Genomic DNA, 15,597 nt, shown 5'->3' with positions numbered 1-15,597 from the left:
TGATGTGGCATCAACTGGCTCTATGACAACTCTTTATTGTCATCCCTACATATATTTACTTGTGTAAATATTTCCTTGTGCCTCCTTCATCAACCTGCAACACTAAGATGCCCCCGTCCTCCAGCACCCTCTCCCTGCCCAGCAGAGCTCCCTGCATAGAGTTCATGGCCACTCACATTGTCATGCCAAGTATTAATGCACCTTTGAAAAGATGCAGTGGCCATGGAAGGATGGAGAGAACACGGCTCTGGCACAGGCTTTATGGCTAATAGATAAGGGAATCGCAAAACACATCATCAGTTTTTTGATTCTCAAGGGTGGGGGGGCCTGGGCTGTGCAGCACAGTCACTGTGGCACGTGGACGGTTGGGTGGCTCTTGAACACAGGCAGCATTTCAAAGTCCTGGCTGGCTGCATTCCAGCTGCTGAGGCCAGATAAGCGCCCCACAGTAATGGGCAGGGTCTGTGGCGGCTGAGGCTCATGTAAGGGATTCAAACAAGAGTTCAAAATGGAACCTTGGAGATTCCTTGGAATTTGAGGTAACAAGTTCTGACCTGGCTCCCTAGGAACCGGGGTCTGCGTTTCCAGCAACAGGAAAACCGGCATCCAAAACTAGAACTGGGATTTGGAGAAATGACCTGTGCACAGGAGGCTAAGAGGAGCCCAGGTGCTGTGACCATGGCAGGAGGGTTCCAGCAGCATAGACTCCTGGGCCATTGACCTGGAGGTCCCTCAGAGGTCCAGGGAGCTGGAGCCTGCTGGGAAGGGAGGTGGCTGTGGACGCCAGCGGTCTGGACACTCACCACCACTGACTCTGGAGGTGGTGGTTCAGTGAGCTCCAGTCTCCTTGTCTTTCCTGCACACCAGCGGCTGCATCCAGGGACCTGACCAGACTTAGGTTCAACCTCTGCTCTTCTTCAGGAAGCACGTAGTGTGTGGTTCTTACTCCTCTTTCACGGGAACAGCTCGCAATGCCCGGTGTCTGGATCCATCACCCTGCGTGGGCTGCACAATGTTGTAGTTCGAACACCATAATTTTGGTTTTCAACTGGGATAATTTTTAAAGAAGCTTCCATTCATTTTCCAAATGATGATCCAGAGCCTCAGTTCTTACAGGGAAGACAGGATGAATGCTCAGTGCTGTGCTACTGGATACCTACTTTGCAGGGGAATAAGTTGATTTTCTGTCATTCTTTTTTTTTTAATTTTTAAAATTTGTTTTAATTAGTTATATGTGTCAGTAGAATATATCATACATAGATGGGATATAATTTCTCATTTTTCTGAGTGTACAAGTTGCAAAATCATATTGGTCATGCAGTCACATAGATACATACAGTGAAAATGTCTGTTTCATTCTATCTTTCCTATCCCCACATCCTCTCCCCTTTCCTCCCTTCACTGCCCTCTACCTAATCTAAGTTATTCTTCTCTATTCTTCTCTAATTCCCCTCTAACCTTATTGTGAATTAGCATCCCCATATTAGAGAAAACATTTGGCCTTTGGTCTTTGGATTGGCTTATTTCACTTAGCATGTTATTCTCCAACTCCATCCACTTACTGGCAAATGCCATAATTTCACTCTTCTTGAAAGCTGAGTAATATTCCATTGAGTATGTATACCACATTTTCTTTATCCATTCATCTATTGAAGGACACCTAGGTTGGTTCTATAATTTAGCTATTGTGAATTGAGCTGCTATAAACATTGATGTGGCTGCATTACTATAGTATGCTGATTTTAAGTCCTTTGGGTATAAACTGAGGAGTGGGATAGCTGGGTCAAATGGTGGTTCCATTCCCAGTTTTCTGAGGAATCTCCATACTGCTTTCCATAGTGTTTATACCAATTTGCAGTGATTTCCTGTCATCCTTAAAATGTAACCAGTTGGGATCTTTTAAATAATATTATCCGCGTATAGATTTACACATATTTCATGGATTTTGATCCATCTTTATGGAAATTCATATTTTCCCATCTTTGGCCAGATGGAAGTTCATCACATGGGCTCAGGGGCCCTTTTATCATGATTTCAGGAGTTTTGTGTCTTGTTTGTTACCTGGTATGTGAGGATACTCTGGACTCATGTTACCTATTTCCTGCTCCAGATCTGGATCAGCTATTTCTCCAAGAAACTCGATGTGTTTTCATCAAAAACGGTGTTTCAGGACACGGACCCAGGCTGCTTATTGCTACGGGGTTGGTCACCATTTCTAGCTTCTTCAGCGGACACAAATACACACATGTGCTGTATGTGCAATATCAAAACCTTTGTGAGTTCAAACAGATATTTCAGTCTCAGATCTTGGACTCTGAGATTTTACTTAACTAACTTTATGTTACATTTGTATCTCCTTTCTTCACAACCAAGACTCCTGGTTTGCAAAGACTCAGAATAAGAATCACATCCCATAAAAAATAAGAATTACATCCCTTACTGAAAGCAGCAAAATATTTTCATATTTCTATCCCCTTCCATCTCTGGATATTTACAGTTGTACTGTATTTGTATTATCAGATTGTAAGGTCAATGCCCGCTGCATCTGTGCCTTTCAGTCCTAGTTCTCTGGGTAGCTGCATAGTTAGTACTTACAGTCCTTCTATTGATGCCAGTTCCATTGTTCTGGAGCTGATCTCCAGGTAGACTTCCTGTGAGGCATCATCCCATGGAAATAATGTTCTCTGACTTCTTGTATGCTGGTAGCAATTCACCTGTATCCTTTCTACTTGAAGTCAATTTTACTGGATATAAAACCCTAGCTCACACTTTTTTTCTTTTGGATCATAAACATGAGTATCTTGCATGTCAAAAGGATAAGAAAGTCCAATTTCTTCTAGCTTAAAACACTGCTGCCAAAAAGCATGAGGTAATCTGATTTTCTCTCCCCTCTAAGTCATGCACTCTTTTTACCTAGATGCCCAAAGGATATTTTTCTTTGTCAAGCCCAGTGACTTTCTTAGATGTTGCTTTGGGTTGATAGTCTCAGGTATGTGATGTGCTTTTCCTGTGTTATCTTAAATCTTTTTTTTTTTTTTTCAGGGAAATTGTCTTGAGTTGGACATGTTATTATTTCTCTCTTCCTTGTCCCGGTTTTGTCTTTCAGAGACTGATCTCATTCTCCATTGCTGACTCTCCTTTGCCCATCTTCAATATTTGGCTCTTCTGCTGACATCCTCTCTATCCTTTTCTTCATTGCTTTTTGATTTTTAAAAATTTACATCCTTTTCACCTTCCTTTTACTTTAAGCAATCATTTGTTTTATGTATTAGCTTTTGTGTTTCTTGTAGTTTAATTTGCATTTCTAAAATCATTTTGAAGTGGTATTTTTTCAGGCCTCACGTCACTTTCTTAAGGCATTCAGCTCTTGGAGGAGTGAAAGCACGTGCTGCGGTTGTGATCATTCATTTGGCATGCCTTCATTATCTGTAGGGATGCTCTTCTACTCCTTTTTCTTTTCGTTTTTCCCCTTTTGGATAACAACTGGGTCTGGGATTTGACCTGAATACACAGCACCACAGAGAGGCCCCTTCTCCCACTTCCCTGACCAAGTCCCCCAAGATGAGCGTGGTCACAGATGGGAGCCTTTTTGCAAAATTTGGCTTTGATGGGACTGTATTTCGCCTGAATTTTTCAGAGAACTGGGCCCATGTCTGTTCTGACCTTGCAGCGCTCCCTCCTGTTCCAGGGAGCACAAGCACTGTGCCGCCGGCCCTCTGAGGCTTCCCTTTCTGTTCCCTTCCTCCCCTCTTCTCTGGGCCCCACAGCCACCCCCACTTTCCTTTATGTCTGCAGTTCCTTTCTGGGGTGGGGGAGTCCTGGGACTGGGCTCCTGCCTCTTCCCCCAGGCCTGCCTGGCACGGGCGCTGGTGCAGCTATAGCTGTGATTTCCCCTGTGCTGGCCTGGGAACACCGATGGGTGTGGTTGCTGTTTTGTTCCCTGTCCATCAGAAGCCCTGCTGCCTCTCCCTGCCTTCTCCAGCACAGCTCCAGTAAAACATGCCTGGAGGCTGTGGGTGGCTCTGTCCGTTGGTTGGTATTAGGGGTTCATCTGCTTTTGTTGTGAGTGTTGTCTGTGAGCTGTTGGTTTTGCATTTCATTTCTCTATATGCTTTTTTTGTGAGGCATTGGGAAGATGTTACTTAGCTGCCATCTGCCTAGAAGCCACCCGCCGGATTTTAAGCTGATGGGAAGCAGGGCTCGTTGTGACTTTATGACAGCAGTTCACACAGTGTCCTGTGTGTGACACGGACTGCATAGGTGTTTCTGGAATGATGTGGACCATCTACCTCTGGATCAGGACTCCAGCCCACAAACAGGCCCAACTGTCTGCTCTTGGTCACGCTTCCTGTTACCCCAGAGAATGCACTCAGATGGCAGGGACACAGGGCCGGGGTCTAGCCTGGGAGGAGGCCAGCTCTATGGGGACAGTGGCTCTGTGCTGCCTGGTGGGTGGAGATAATGAGTTGCAAATGTTGAATTGGCTTTTCGAGCTCGAGCTCGCAGCCTGCCACTCTGATAGTCTGCAGGGAGGCAGCTGGGCAGGCCTGTGACTCCCAGGGCCTGCGTCTATTAAGGGACTTGATACAACAGCAACTTATCTGCTTCTTTGCTTAGGTCCCTAATTAAAGCAGTTTTCAACCCAATAAATAGCCTCACCCTGGCTAATAGAGTTGGACAACTCCGAGGTGGCCCCTTCCTTTGTCCTCACAGGCTCATAGCTCGGGGTTAAGTTCCTGCGGGGCCTGCAGCAGGCCACCCACTGAAACATTTAATGAGCAGAAGAGTATTGTTTCTCAGAGACATAATTACAAGAGACACTTAATGCAACCTTCCCTGAGATAACAGGCTTTTGAAATGCGATGTGTTGGGGAAGACTTAGCCAAGATCAGTGACTTCCTTGGCTGTCGTGACTCATATTAATAACGCCTTAGTTCTGCCTTGGCCAGAAGGTTCCGGAGTCTGTCTCTGTTGCTTATTAAACTTTTGTTGAAGAGGCTTGTGACTGGGACTCATGGTCCAAGTTCTGCCTCTAGTTTTTCATTCTTGACTTGCTCTGACATGGTTGTGGCTCTGGGCAGACTCCTGATGTGGGCACGGCCCCTTGGCATCTCCATTTGGGGGAGGCCATTACCCCCGGGTGTGGGGTGCACATACCTGTCTTTGCATTTTGCCAGGATTTCTGAAGACTGGAAACTCTGGGTACAAATAACAGCTTCTCCTCAGGGACACCTGTGACAACCATACACTCCGCTCTGCCTCCTCTGGAAATTTCCACCTTTCTTGAGGCTCATGGGCAGAAGCCTTGCACTTGGCTCTTGGCTTTGAACTTGGGGAGCCGTCTATGAACTTAGAGAAACTCTTAAGAACACCACTTTGTTAAGTGAATCTGACTTTTGTAATGTACCTGTTTTAAAACATCTACTGGTACATCACCTTCTGTCCTCATGGCAGAGCTGGGTAGGCGGCGTCTTCCCACTCATGTGGCTTCTCCCGCATGTCTCTTGTCGCTGTTGCATTTTGTTTGAATCTTTTGCCCCCCAGAAGTAGAGGGAGAATCCTGCACTTGGGAGTGAGAGAGACCTGGTTTCCCATTCCAGCTTTGCCCTAACTTGATCTGAGACTTAGTTAACCTCTCTGAGCCTCAGATTTTCTAACCTATAATTTGGGGGTAAAAATCCCTGTGTCGCTTCAATGCAACAGGATTTTATATATACATACACATGTATAAATTTATACACATAATATATAACACTTAGTGCCAGCAAAATGTAGATGCTCAAAAAATAATTGCCTTTAATTGGGAGCACTCACACCAATGCAGAGGCTCCCTCTTGATAAAAAGGAGCACTTTGATACTTGCCCCTGTAGGTGGAGCTTTACCCTCTCCTTCTGCGTTGTCAAGGACACGTTTCTCAAACAAATTTATCTCCAGCCACTAAAGTCAGAAATACCCACTCAACAGTCACAACATAAGCAAAAATCCTTAAGACAAAACATGGTCCTGAGTCGTTACCAGTGTGGATGGCAAAATGCCTGAGATGTCTCTGAGACATTTCTGCTGCATTCCAGGTCTGGGTTTGTCTTGGTGCAACTGCTTTCTCTTCCTGTATGTGCCTGGCTCTGTCCATAGACATGGTTCTGGTCAAGAAGTCCCCTTAGAGTCCAGGACCACAAAGAGGCTCTTCTCCCCACTCCCTGCCCCCCAAGAAGAGCATGGTCTCAGGTGGGGGTCCTTGTGCAAAATGTTGCTGGAGGGACTGGGAGATGCAGTTCGTGCTCACTGGTCCTGATTCCCCTCCTGGCCTCTGTCCCTTCCTTGTCATTCCTACCACTGCTCCCTCCCCCACAAACCCCAACTCTTGTGTCTTCCTGTTCCCGCCACTGCCCTCTCTCTCAGATACACAGGGCTCCATGGCTGCTTAAATGTCACTTCTGAAACAACAGAAGGACATGCTGTTTTTGCAGCATCTCAGAGAAAAATGTTTCTGATCCATTTGGTATGAAGAGCACTCACAAGCAGCCTGCCTGGGGACCCTCGCCAGCCTCTTCCACTGGTGGTTCATGCAGGGCAGCTGGGGATAAAATCAGCAAAACATTTCCCCAGAAACAACCATTCTCCTATCGCTCTTATCCTCTTCCTCGGACTCATTTGTCTTCTGACTTGGCTGAATCTGAAGTACAGAAGTTTGATCCTTTCCTACCAGGGAGCTGTCTTGACCTGGCCCTCCTCAAGCCTTTGACCCAGGTCTTGGGAAACCTGCCAGGGACTGTGGCCATATCTGGTGCTCTGCTCTGGGCAGATGAAGGGAAGCCAAAAGACACTGTTCCCCCATGACCCATAGGGCCTACATAGAGTGGAAGGAATCGCTCAGATGGGGTGGGGACCATCTTCCCTAATTTACCTGTGTGGACACAGCCCTGTCTTGAGGAACCAGGAGCTCAGCATGTCCCCATCCCCCCACACCTCCAGGACCTACCTGCTCCATCTTGCAGTGACTGTGTATAGTCACACTGTATTATTGCACTTAGACTGTCTGCTTCCTCAGGGCAGGGGCCAGATCTGGGTCATCTGTGTGTTCTCCGTGCCCAGACCTGTGCCTTGCAGTCTGCTAAATGGGACTCACAGTCAATTGAGTGTGCAAGGAGGAAGCAAAGGGAAGTGGCCACTTTCTCCAGACTTCCTCCTGCTCTGATCTGCTGAGGAAATGGCACACATGAGCTTGCATCATTTTATAAAACCCAGAGACCCTTTGCTTATTACTCAAGGACCAGATGAACAATTATGCTATGAACTGGAATTTTAATTAGCTTGTTGTTCTGGCCCAAACACCTGATTGCAATGGAGTGACCAGACTGTCCCCGCCCACTTGAGTTACTCTGGCATTAAGGCCGTGATGCTCTGAATCCAATGTGGTCTATTCCACAAATACCCCGAGTGGGATTTCTGATGCTTTCCTGAATCGCCTAAGAAGCTCCTCAGGCTTCAAATGGGTCAGGGGACCTCCAATCAAGAGCAGTTCAGGAGATACTGGTATGTCTCAAAATCTCACCCAGGTCCAGGTCACTTGCCAGGTCTGTCCCTGTCTGCTTTCAGCGAGAGAATTTGTGTAGCCATCAACAAAAACTTGCTTGCTTGCCTTCCAGCCATGGCAAGAATTTGAAGGAAATGGAAAATAATTCAAATTTCACACACCAAAAAATACTAAGAGTTCCGTTCTAATGAGTTGTTTTGACATTGCATTTGACAGGAGGCTGACACTTGAGGTTTGCAGCATGAGTGACCCTTTTTTAAAGTATGCAGTACCTGCATTGATTCTGAATGGGCCTTAGTTGATGGATAAATGAGGCAGAGCTCAGTCCCCCTATGCTCAGGCAGCCAGACACCGTGTGCCCTATCTGACCCTCCATGGGAGTCCCAGTGGGCATCACCACCCTGGCTCTGGGGTGGGGATTCCCGGATGCAGTGACACTGGTGTTGACCTTCATGTATGCAAGGCCTTCCTAGATGTGAGTCACTCCTCCCCCAAATATCACTCACAGATTCTGCCTTTAAAATCAGCGGGAGGCAGGCTCCTTCCTCAGCACCGCTGTTTGCACCTTTCTGTTGAATAGCACACTTGAGATTCTCTTTATCTGCTTTTGCCTCACCTTTGAATTTCTCCCAGAGTCTGAGCTTTGCCAAACAGACAGCTCTGAAGCAAAATTAGCTCTTCCTGTGCTGACTTCTAAGGGCCTTCCTGGTTTTCTAAGAAGCAACCAAAAAAAAAAAAAAAAATGTCGAGACTGGAAGAAGCAAACTTTCAGCTAATTATCATCTTTTTTCCCCTCTGAGCTCAGAGTACTGTTCTTAATTTCCTGACCAGCTTGTGCCCCTCCCCCGCTCCCTCCGAGCATCTGTGGCAGTTTCAAATTGAGCTGCGTACCTGCTGCTCTGAATTTTCAACATACCATACCAGTTGGTTTGCCAAACAGCGCCCTGCCAGCCATCTGCCATCCAAAGTCAGAATTTACATTGTTTCATCTTAAAATAACGCCTCCGGAATAGCAAGCCCCTCCATGCATCAGGTTTTAAAATTGACAATCAGCCAGAATTAAAAACAAATACCAAATGGGCATAAAAAAAGAACATGGCAAGGGGGGAGGACTGGCATTTGACGGAGCGTTTATTTTTCAGCATTTTTTTACCTGATTTTCTACCAAAATAGCCATGCCATTTAATTTTATCTGCAACAGCAGGAACTACTTATAGCCTGAGAACGTTAACTTTTTCCTTGCCTGGCTCTGCATAGAAGAGGATGCATTCAGGTCCAGGGGGCTGGAGTGGTTGTCCCCTCCCTGGGGCCTGGGGAGAGCAGATCTCTTCAGCCCTAGGCTGTGGGCAGCGACACTGTCTCCTCTTTTCTCACTGGGCCTCCTATGGCTCAGAGAAAGCTGAGACTTGAAGGTGGAACTCCTTGTCCAAGGTCACTTGCTGGTTCACTTGTGAGCAATGTCCTGGACCCTGAGCTCTCTCTCAGCTCCCGGGTATGGCCTCTGCTGCCCACTCCTCCCACCTCACCTGTCTGACCAGTCATCATGGCTATGGGAGGCCCTCAGCACCCTTGAGTTCTTGATGTCCAGCTGTCTCAGCCTTTAGTCAGGCAAGAAGGGATGTGTATCCGCTGGGTGTGCAGGTCACCTCGGGTCACCATGACACAGGCCTGGGCCTCAGGGGAAGAGCCATCACTGTATCTGGATGGCTTTCCAGAGCAGATGGGCTCAGAGGAGTATTTTCCTTTTCCTTTGAAAGGGAAACAGTAAGGGACTTCGTGTTCCTTTTAGGGAAGCTGTTCCAGGCAAAAGCAGCCTGGGGATGAGTGTGAAGTTCTGAGTGGGCGTGACATTTAGACCTGAGAAAGCTGCCAGTCAGCTGGAGGACGCAAGTCCCCTGGGCAGGGCAGGGCACTAGGTGGCCCAAGCAGGCCTTACACAGCCTCTCCACATCTCTTGGAGCTGGCCCTGGGGACAATGGCAAGCTTTCCCCTCTCTACCATCCAGGCAAACCACAGGCTCAGCCACGTCCTGGTGGTCAGCCATGGGAGCTGTAGTTGGCCGTCTCTCACGCAGCACCCTGTGGCTCTGACTGTGCCTGCCACACCAGGTCTGCAGTGCCGGGTGGCGGTCCTTCCCAGAGGCTCCTTGTGGTCAGTGTCCATCTTACTCCTTTGTGGTCTTCAGCAGCGTTAGTATGTGATCGATAAGTGTCATTTAACAAGTGAGTCAAAGAGCTGCTGAGGTGGCCAGGACGGAGGCAGTTGTGCTGCCTGCTAGGCCAGGGTGCAGTGGCTTGTCTCTGAAGAGCTGCGTCTCACATGACCTGAAGACACCCAGGTGGTCCTGTTCTACTTGTCACTTTGCCAATCGGCTGCAGGCATTCAGAGTGGGCTCCTGTGCCAGCCACCACACTGGGTATGTCACACGTGTTCTTAGGTCTGTTTATTAATGAAGCCCTGAGAAGTCCTGAGTCAGCCAGGCCACAGAGATGCTGTATCTTGCCCAGGTCACACCATGCAAGGGTGAGTGGCAGGGCAGACTGGAATCCATGTATTGGGGATGCAGCACCGTGACACTCTCAGTGCACCCGGAGCAGGCTAAATGAGTGGAGGAGGAGAGAGACAAGGTACTCCCTTACCCAGGGGACTGGAGAGGATGACCTTACTCTGGTCATGGGAGAGGGCTTGTTGACAATGCTAACCATCGGGAAGGACTTCCAAGTGAGTGGAGCTGTGGAGGCCTTGGCCCTGCAAAGGAGCCAGTGACCCTGTAAAACAGGCAGCAGCTGAATGACCACTGTCACCGAGCCAGGGAGACACCTCTCATGGAAACAGTGCACCTCACATGTCCACCCCAACTCCAGGGTCCTTTAGATTAGCATACCAAACAATAAAGCCATGGTGACCATGAGGGTGCACTTCAGAGCTTTAAACAGTCCAGTTCATTTTCACAGAGTGAGTCATTTGCAGGCCTCCTCCTGCCCAGCCTTGGAAATCAGATCAGAACAAGGCAAACTAAAACACGCAAAGTAAAAACAGCTGAAATTTACAAACAAGATGGAATACAGCGCTGTCATTTGATCTGCTAAAGTCAGAGCACGACATGTGTTCCCTCTCAGGGACTGTAGGTGTTGGTCTGCAGACCCCCCGCCCCCGGGCTGAGAAGCTAAACTCAGGGCCAAAGCCGGTGTGGCAGGGCTTTGCCCTGGTTCCTTCTCACCACGGAGCTCTTGAACTCTGCCTGGCTATCAGCACAAGTGCTATTTTCAAGATTTTCTGTTAAAAAGAATAAAAGCTCCTTTATAAGCTGTTGCGAGGCAGGTCTGACCCTGAGCTGATGTTGTTACTAAGGAACCACATAGACAATGCACCCCATTTACAGGAGCTTTATCTCAAGTTCAAGGAGTCTCTCCTGCAGAGAGTCCAGCCTCACCTCGTCCAGTCCACAGCTTCGTGTCTGCTCCCCACTTCTGCCAGGAGGTGGGAGAGTTAGCCCTGAAGGGCTGCCAAGCCAATGGCCGGAAAGTCAGAGCAGGCTTTCCCTCTAGCTGTCTTTAAGAGCTTCGCCAGAAAACAGGATCGGGGCTCTAGGGGACAACCGTACATCCCTCAGGTGTGTGAAACTACAGGCGTGAAGTACAAAGCTCAAGAGCAAAGTCTCAGACCCAAGCTCAGGGTCCACAGTGAATCCAAGATGAACTGAGCTCAGTTTGGGGGGAAGAATAGTTGTATTCAGTAGTCGCTGAGTACTTAATAATGAATTATTAAGATCAAATTCATAACTGTTTAATATTACTTTATAGAAAGTATTTAAAACTAACATGACCTTTAAATAAGGTTGAATCATGGCAATTTTTCATTAGCTTTCTCCCAGCTAAGAAGTCTTCCTCAGCTTATTTGGATCTAGCATGATCATGACACTTCTGCCACCTAATGGTGGAGAGCCTTAATTGCAGATAAAGTACCCAAGGAAAAGATCACTGAAATTTCAAAACCGATTATAGCAAAGGAATTACCACCTATGGGGACTGATTTTTGTACATTATTACTACACCCAGTGAAGAGATTTTCATCCTTTGACTTCACCTTACTTTTGACTTCTTTCATTAAAAGTCCATCAGAAATTAAGAAAAGACAATATAAAGGATTTATAGAAATCCACAATATATCAAAATTTAATTTTAGGTTGAAAACTGGCATTAAAAATGGAGCATAGATGAATTATTAATATGTGAGAGTTACTGGTCATCAACAGTTATCCTATGTGTGCATTATTGATAGTTCAATAATTATTTAATTAGAACCTATTAATCACAAAAACAATTTTTTAACTTGTCATAGGAACAAAAATTTGTATGTATGAAAATTCTTCACCACTTTTCTAGGTTTTAAAGTATGCTTACATGGCTTATACTAGATAAAAGAACAACCACTCATTTTCTGTCCCACGTGGTTCTGAAACCATGAGTGCATAACTGAAATATCAACACAGGCAAACTTCTGACATCTAATCCTTGAGGGCTACTTGTCACACGTTCTGTCCTTGTTCAAGAAGAGACTTGACATTTCGTCCTCACTGACAGGTTGTATGCACCAGGGTTTATGATTATTTTCTGCTTCCACTTCGATCATAACCACATGCGCATGTGCTGTGCAGGTGAGTGTTCTCATGTGTCGCTTCACTCTCCCAACACTAGGCCTTCCCAACCCTTGTGAGACTCTCTGTGTTCAGACGGGTACGTTCCAGGAAGTCAGATGACTTCCCTCGGATCGCCGAGTTAGTGGCAAAGGTGGGAAGTGAATCTGGGTTTTCTGGCTCTAGATTCCAGCCTTCTTCCACTCCGTGGCCCTGCTCGCCAAGGGGGAGGTGGAAATGGAACTCTTTACACAGGGGGCATACCTGCGGCCGCCAAGAACGTCTGAGGGTTCTGAGGAAAGAGGTTCCACTCCTGACAGGTGCTTTTAGTGAGGTGTCATTGTCAACCATTCGTGAATTCATACAACAGATCACTCCCAGAGCAGGGACCACATCCCTTCACCGTCAGGCCAAAGGGCAAAGGCCTGGTCTGTGGCCTTGTTTCACCCACTTCCCTTCTTCCCTTGCTTCCTGCAGAACCTATTATGCCCCAGGAGATTCGGGGCCGCCCGCCATGGGGAGCAGCAAGGTGGAAGGCCTGTGTGGAGGAGGCTTGCTGGCCTCTGGGGCTTGGTGTGAGCATTTGTTCTTTTGCTGAATGAGTCAGTCAGCCGGAGAACATTTGGTAGGGCCAATATGTGTCAGTGTTGCTGTGGAGAAGGTGCTGGCATTTGGTTCTGGGACATGTGACACATCCTTGTGGGCTGGCCATGAGAGGATGTATCTGAAGGTCCATCCAAGTCTGCACTCCATGCTGCCCATCCGTCCTGTGCTGGTGGACATTAAAAAAGTATTTAAAACTAACATGACCTTTAAATAAGGTTGAATCATGGCAATTTTTCATTAAAAAAAAAAAAAGAAGGAAGGAATATCTTTCTCCCAGCTAAGAAGTCTTCCTCAGCTTATTTGGATCTAGCATGATCATGACATCCCCAGAGACTTTTCCAAACCGTGCTCACCTGCTGCTCCCTCTCACACTCTGATGAGGACCCAGAGCTCTCTGTGTCAGGATAGGTGGTGGCTCCAAACCTGATGCGTCACTTATTTTTAGAGTATATTATTTTAGGACAAGATCAGGAAGGAAATAAATACCACAAGGCGTTTGAGAGTCAGAGGAAGTAACCTGCCACCTCAGCCTCGAGAGACGGCACAACTTGAACTTTAGGGAAGCTCAAATATCCCGGGAGAAGCCCTCTTCTCCTTCGTGCTGGACGTGGGGAGGGTGTCCTCAGTCCCCGATCCTTTGCTGCTCAGTCCCTGTTCCCCATCTTCCTCTGACCCACCTGTGGCAATGCAGGCTCTACCCAGCTTTCCAGAGGTTCCCTCCACTGACAGAGCAGTTCATCTCTTGTTCTGACCTTTTTTTTTTTTTGCCTGGGCAAAAGTAAAGAGCAGCAGTTAAATATTCTCCCTTGTTGGGAAGGAGGAAGGAGTCTGTCATCTGCCCTGGGGCGGGTGGATTCCTTAGTGTGGCAGGCAGGCCTGCAGAATTTCACCCTCCTCCCTTCCCTCCACCGCCCCTGCACTCCGCTGTGAGCTTCTTTGCCTCAATGCCTCTGTGCCTCCCTTGTCTGTGCTACAAGGTGTCCGTGTTCCTACCAGTCATATATCTCCACCCCTGCCTTCTCCCCAACCCCAGGAGGAAGGCCCACGGCACATCCGTCTTTGTGGACTCTGGGTCCTGCAGGACTTGGGCTGTGGTGGGTGCTCCCTAGGGCTTGCTGGAGGTCTGTTCACCTCCAGGGCTCTGGCTCTGGGCTTCTGTGATTCTGTAAGGTTTTTCCAGGTCTTCCGATCCCTCCTTCTCCTTCCTCCGTCCCCTGAGGCCGAACAGTGCTGACATCAAAGAGGCCCAGGCAGGACCAGCTTGTGATTGCCACATAATCTCACGAATTTCAAAGCGACTGTCACCGTGCGTGGTGGTTGTTGGAGTCTGCAGTACAGCGCAGCATCAGCAGAACCACTGCCCTCGACACTTCAGCCAGCCCTCCAGCCAGGCCGTAGCCCCCACCTTTCCCCTCAAGCCCCATGGGGCCTTCCCACTGGGTGTCATCCACCCTGCCAAGCAACCGCTACCATGTGAGCCAGAGGGGTCCAATTAGGAATAAGAAATAGACTATTACAATCACAGGCCTCATTGAGCCGAAAGTGTTCCGAGCAATTTCCAGGTGAACTCTGTGAAGATTATTTTCACTGTGCTTGAAATAAGGTACCGGATTCCTGACGCATGGGCAGGGTCTCGAAGTTATGATGTGCTCGTGTATATGCCACTTCATTTTCTTTTATTTCTCTGTAATAATGTTACAAGCAAACAAGGCAGGAGCTATATTCCGTATTTCTAGATGAATAAACTGAATCTCAGAGAATCTAACTTACAAAACCACTGTGCTCCTAGCAACAGAAGCCATCCAATCCAAATGAGCCCACTCCCGCCTTCTCTGTATGTGAACAAAGGGAATAAACCTACAATTAGACAAAACTGAGACACGAAGAATCATAATGGAGGTTACTGCAGGACTGAAGCAGGCCAGGGTGCCATGGGAATTTGCAAGAGGAAGTCGGAATGGTCAGGGGGAAATAGTGAAAATAACAGCTACCAGTTCCAGGTGTTGAAGTGTTGCCGGAGACAGCTCATGCCAGTTCAGAAACTCCAACAGAGCCAGAACAGGACTTGCTGCCTAGGTTCAGTGTGTGCCAGGCACCACGCTGATTATTTACAAGTGCCACCTTACTTAGTCTTCCATCAAGTCCATGAAGTACTGCTGTCATTGTCATTTTCCAAATAACCAACCAGGGACTGAAAGATTAAATCAATTGTCTACAGTGACCCAGGTGGCCAGGAGACATGACTGGGATCCAGGCTGCCCTGTGCTGTGGACACCACTTGTGCCACACTTTAGTGGGCTTCACAGAGGAAGCAGGACAGGACCTGCCCTTGAATAGGCTGAGGATTGGCCCATGTCGGGACAGGAGGCAGGGCGCCCCAGGAAGGAGTCCAGCATGACAGCAGGGCAGGATGCCATGCAGGTTTGGAACCTCTGGGACACCAGGAGAGAGGGCATGTGTCGTGTCAGGGGTCAAGTGGCTGAGGAGAGAATGGCCAGATTGTGAGGGGGCTGCAGAGCCCAGCCGAGGAGTGAGGCATGGTGAGGTGGGCCCAGATGCCTTTGGAGGGTCTGAGCAGGTGCAGGAAGCGAGAAGGGAGATGTCCGCAGGATCTTCTACATGAACTGTTTGCTGTGTGGTCTACACAGTCAGTGGTCAGGGCTTTGGAAGCCATGAAGACTGGGCTAGACCCGAGGGCAGATGTGGGAGCCCAGCCACATCCGCCCTCCCGGGTGCACCGCGCGCCCTGCTCCTGGCTGCCGGGCAAACATGGGCAACGCTGGAGACTCTCTCCTGCTTCCAAGCTGATTGATCGAGAAG

The 15,597-nt window shown here is 48.1% G+C and overlaps 1 protein-coding gene across 4 annotated transcripts in view; it reads left to right on the top strand.

Annotated features, from left to right (window-relative positions):
- Msra (methionine sulfoxide reductase A) overlaps positions 1 to 15,597 on the top strand; it is a 306,864-nt gene that overhangs the window by 242,102 nt on the left and 49,165 nt on the right. The window lies entirely within an intron of this gene.

Source organism: Marmota marmota, unplaced genomic scaffold (assembly GCF_001458135.2).
Source record: "Marmota marmota marmota unplaced genomic scaffold, marMar, whole genome shotgun sequence".
Classification (NCBI taxonomy): Eukaryota; Metazoa; Chordata; class Mammalia; order Rodentia; family Sciuridae; genus Marmota; species Marmota marmota.
Note: the sequence above shows the minus strand (reverse complement) of the source record. Positions and strands in the feature narration are given on the sequence as shown.